Source organism: Moschus berezovskii, chromosome 4 (genome assembly GCF_049115385.1).
Source record: "Moschus berezovskii isolate FMDL1 chromosome 4, NW_MosBer_1.0, whole genome shotgun sequence".
In the NCBI taxonomy this organism is placed as follows: Eukaryota; Metazoa; Chordata; class Mammalia; order Artiodactyla; family Moschidae; genus Moschus; species Moschus berezovskii.
In genome coordinates, this window is record NC_142463.1 from 72,407,683 (window position 1) to 72,413,359 (window position 5,677).

Genomic DNA, 5,677 nt, shown 5'->3' on the forward strand with positions numbered 1-5,677 from the left:
GCTGGATCATGGAGAAAGCAAGAGAGTTTCAGAAAAACATCTATTTCTGCTTCATTGACTACGCCAAAGCCTTTGACTGTGTCGATCACAATAAACTGTGGAACATTCTGAAAGAGATGGGAATACCAGACCACCTGACCTGCCTCTTGAGAAACCTGTATGCAGGTCAGGAAGCAACAGTTAGAACTGGACATGGAACAACAGACTGGTTCCAAATAGGAAAAGGTGTACGTCAAGGTTGTATACTGTCACCTTGCTTATTTAACTTATATGCAGAGTACATCATGAGGAACGCTGGGCTGGAAGAAGCACAAGCTGGAATCAAGATTGCTGGGAGAAATATCAATAACCTCAGATACGCACATGACACTACCCTTATGGCAGAAAGTGAAGAGGAACTCAAAAGCCTCTTGATGAAAGTGAAAGAGGAGAGTGAAAAGGTTGGCTTGAAGCTCAACATTCAGAAAACGAAGATCATGGCATCTGGTCCCATCACTTCATGGGAAATAGATGGAAAAACAGTGGAAACAGTGTCAGACTTTATTTTTTTGGGCTCCAAAATCACTGCAGATGCTGATTGCAGCCATGAAATTAAAAGACGCTTGCTCCTTGGAAGGAAAGTTATGACCAACCTTGATAGTATATTAAAAAGCAGAGACATTACTTTGCCAACCATGTCCGTCTAGTCAAGGCAATGGTTTTTCCCGTGGTCATGTATGGATGTGAGAGTTGGACTGTGAAGAAAGCTGATCGCCGAAGAATCGATGCTTTTGAACTGTGGTGTTGGAGAAGACTCTTGAGAGTCCCTTATACTGCAAGGAGATCCAACCAGTCCATTCTAAAGGAGATTAATCCTGGATGTTCATTGGAAGGATTGATGCTAAAGCTGAAGCTGCAATACTTTGGCCACCTCATGTGACGAGCTGACTCACTGGCAAAGACTCTGATGCTGGGAAAGGTTGGGGGCGGGAGGAGAAGGGGACGACGGAGAATGAGATGGCTGGATGGCATCACAGACTCTGTGGACATGAGTTTGAGTGTACTGCGGGAGTTGGTGATGGACAGGGAGGCCTGGCGTGCTGTGATTCATGGGGTCGCGGAGAGTTGGACACGACTGAGCGACTGAACTGAACTGAACTCCTTACGCTGAGTTTCCTTGTGAAAACCACCATTGTTTTCCATTCCTACTGAGTCCCCTCAGTTCAACCAGTGCAGAGCCTCTTCATGCTGTGAGTTTCCACAGTGCCACCTCAGTGATCTTTCTAAACTGCAAATGAGCATCTTTGCCACTGTTTGAAACCTATTTCTCAGTTCTCTCTATTCTGAACCAGACGTGTCTGCTCTCCTGTCCACCTGCAGACAAACTCATCCTTGGAAAGCCGGCATGGCTGTCTATTCTGCTGGGCATCTTTGATTCTCCCAGTGAATGATCTCTCCCCTTCCCTTGTGTAGCTACCCTGTAGGTCCATGCAGCAGTCTCACACTCACTCTAGTTAGGGTTTCCAATCTGTTTTCTGTACTTGACCATGAGTATCTGGGATGAAGAAGTGACTTACTCATTTTTGTGGCATGACAGAGTGACTTAATTGTCTTTGTATCACTGTATTCAGCAGGTTTCCCAGCACCTGATAGCAGATGCTCAGCGAATGTCTGTTGACTTGACCACGTGAGTAGATCATCGCAGGCTAGTGATCCAGCCAAAAGACAGGGTATGGTGTCTTCTCATTTCAGTAGGTATCTTGGAGCCTCCAAACAGCCAGTAGCCACTGCATGGCTTTGCCCTGCTCTGTTACTCTGTGCATCTGACAGGGAAATCCTTCTCCTCTCGTGCTCCATCTCCTTCCCATCAGCCACCCCTCTGCATTAAGAAGCAAATTTTCCCTACCCTATGCATGGTGCAGTGGGAGGGTCACTGAATTTGGATTAAGTCAACTCAGGAACTCATCCTGGTGCCTCTGTGTGACCTTGGACAAGTCAAGTATTTTTTCTGTCTCAGGTCTTCCTGCTACACAATGGCAGGGCCTGTGAAGTTTGAGCACAATGAGAAGTTTTAGAAGTGCTCATGGGTAGAAAGCACTTCTTTGACTGTGTGGATCACAACAAACTGTGGAAAAATTCTTAAAGAGATGGGAATACCGGGCCACCTGACCTGCCTCTTGAGAAATCTGTATGCAGGTCAAGAAGCAACAGTTAGAACTGGACATGGAACAATGGACTGGTTCCAAACTGGGAAAGAAGTAAGTCAAAGCTGTATATTGTCACCCTGCTTATTTAACTTATATGCAGAGTACATCATGAGAAACGCTGGGCTGGCTGAAGCACAAGCTGGAATCAAGATTGCCGGGAGAAATATCAATAACCTCAGATACACTGATGATAACCACCCTTATGGCAGAAAGTGAAGAGGAACTAAAGAGCCTCTTGATGAAAGTGAAAGAGGAGAGTGAAAAAGCTGGCTTAAAAGTCATCATTCAAAAAACGAAGATCATGGCATCCCATCACTTCATGGCAAATAGACGGGGAAACAATGGAAACAGTGACAGACTTTATTTTCTTGGGCTCCAAAATCACTGCAGATGGTGACTACAGCCATGAAATTAAAAGACGCTTACTCCTTGGAAGAAAAGCTATGATCAACCTAGACAGCATATTAAAAAGCAGAGACATTACTTTGCCGACATAGGTCCATCTAGTCAAAGCTATGGCTTTTCCAGTAGTCATGTATGGATGTGAGAGTCAGACTATAAAGAAAGCTGAGGGCTGAAGAATTAATGCTTTTGAACTGTAGTGTGGGAGAAGACACGAGAGTCCCTTGGACTGCAAGGAGATCCAACAGTCCATCCTAAAGGAAATCAGTCCTGAATATTCATTGGAAGGACTAATGTTGAAGGTGAAACTCCAATACTTTGGCCACCTGATGCGAAGAGCTGACTCATTTGAAAAGACCCTGATGCTGGGAAAGATTGAAGGCGAGAGGAGAAGGGGACGACAGAGGATGTGATGGTTGGATGACATCACAGACTCAATGGACATGAGTTTGAGCAGGCTCCGGGAGTTGGTGATGGACAGGGAAGCCTGGTGTGCTGCAGTTCATGGGATCACAAAGAGTTGGGTACGACTGAGCTACTGATCTGAACTGAAGGGAAGAGATCAACAGCTAGAACTGGGGCCTGGATCCTGCCTTCAAGCTCTGTCTTGATGTGTTTTTATTTGCTCATATATATTAGTAATATTTAGCTTGAACAAAGTGCTCCTCAGTCAAAACATGTTTGAAAATCCCTGGCGTAGATTAATTTAAAATCCTTTTCCTCCTTCTATTATCCAGATTTCCTCATTTGCTAATAAGAGAAAGGCCGTCCTGGTCTTCTGAAAAGGATTACTATTGGCCAGGAAGATTTCTCCCTTTGTAGTTTTCTTAAAATTGAAAACTAGTCATAAGTCCAGGTAGTTCTCTGAACTGACTTGATTTGTACAATCCTGACTTGTTTGTATGTTTATTGTCTTTCCAACCTTCATTCTCAGTTCATGCTGAGATTTGCCAGTTGACTATAAAACACAACTCTGTGGTGAGGTCACCCTGGAGATTAGCTTTCTGCTAATCAGAGGCAGGCCCAAACTTGCTTTCCTGTGAGGTGAGTGGAAAGAGAAGCATTGGGCATTGGCAGAATTCATTTTAACACTCAGCATTTAAAAAGCATTTATTAAAAAATATTGAGATGCAAATTAAAATTCAATGCATTCAAGTATAAAAGAATAAAGGCTTTTGCTGGATACCTACCGTGTGGAAGGTGCGCTGGGGGTGATGTGGGGAGTAAAAACAGTAATGTCTTCTCTTAGGGAGTCTATAGACCAGAAATCGTTCAAGAAATAATTCAATTAACCTAAAGATTTGAGGTTCATGTTTGCTTCCTATTGAAAATAAAAAGAGAAATTGTGACCCATTGTGACCTTATTGGTATGACCTTCAAAGATGCCTTAAGTTCAGACTTGCTGTGGGGATCAGAACCTGAATTCTCTGTTTGTTCATTAATGGTTCAACAGACAGAAGGCATGTTACAAACTCTGTGACAACTGTTACTCAGTGACTGACCTACTGCTTGTTTCATTTTTTTAAATGAAGCAGACTCACCAAAGAAAGTGTGGACTTTTGCCTCCACACTTTTCCACATGAAGTCACTCAGTCTGGAACCTTCTTCTCCTTATCCTCAAATCTCCTTCCTATGGTTTAAGTCTCTGTTTAGAGTGTGGCTTCCCAGGTAGCGCTTGTGGCAATGAATCCACCTGCCAATGCAAGAGACACAAGAGTTCTATCCCTGTCCCTTGGGTTCTATCCCTGGGTCGGGGAGATCCCCTGGAGAAGGAAATGGCAATCCATTCCAGTATTCTTGCCTGGAGAATCCCATGGACAGAGGAGCCTGGTGGGCTACAGTCCATGGGGCTGCCAAGAGTTGGAGATGACAGCACACAGCAGCACATCCTTTGGGAAGCCATCCCAAGTCCGGATTTATGCACCCTTTTGGTGTGCTCCAAAATCATCTTGTACTTACCCTTGGTATAGAGAGCACTTGTATTTTACTGTAGCAGTATATTTCATTATCACTACAGTCTGTAGCGTTGACTTTTTCGTAGGACTTACTGGGTACTAAGTGTAAACACACTTAACAATATATGAATTCACTTGATCCTCTCATCACTGTGAGGTAGGTCACCATCATCACCACTGTATACAAGGGGAAACTAAGATACACAGGAGCTAAGTGACTCGCCCAGGGCAACAGTAACTGGTACATGGCAGAGCTCAGATTCTAATCCAGGCCATCTAGCTCCAAAGTCTGTACTCCTAAGCATGATGGCAGGACAGTCTTGCTTGCAGGTGGCGCCCAGGGCCCAGCAATTTGCTTGGCACATAGAAGACATTAAGGCACTTCTTGTTGGAAGACAGGATGGAGCATGGCCCTCTCCTCCAGGCACTTCCTGCTTGGTGGCCTGGTCACTGAGAGCACTAACATGAGGGTAGGGCAGAGATTTCAGGAATGCTGTAGACCCAGGGCTGAGGGTGTGATGAAGAGGGAGCGACTCCTGCAATCTGGGAGCTGGGGACTGACCATGCCAGCTGGGCTCTGCCAGGCGGTGATTGCCCTTTCTGGTTTGTCCCGACAAACTGGAACTGTCTTGTTCTGAACATTGAACTAGTCACCGGATGACTTCAATTTCAAGAGAAATATTGTATATTTGATTTGTAGAAATCATTAAAAAACAAATATACTGCCACATGTAAAATAGATACCCAATGGGAAATTGCTGTATGACTCAGGGAGCTCAAAGCAGAGCTCTGTAACAACCTAGAGGGGTGGGATGGGTTGGGAGGTGGGAGGGAGGTTCAAGAGGGAGCAGATGTAGGTACACCTATGACTGATTCATGTTGATGGATGGCAGAAACCAACACAATATTGTAAAGCAATTATCCTTCAATTAAAATGGACAACCAACAATAAAACATTTTCTCTCAATGCCAAACAGCAAAAAAAAAAAAAAATGAAACTTGCAGGAACCATCTGCACAGCAGAATTTCAAAAACACAAAGAAAGAGCAATTTTCTTTTTAGAAGGATATTGAGCCTAAACAGCTTGCGTGGTGGAAGCTATCCTGACCCTCCGCTGTTCACAGAACCGCAGGC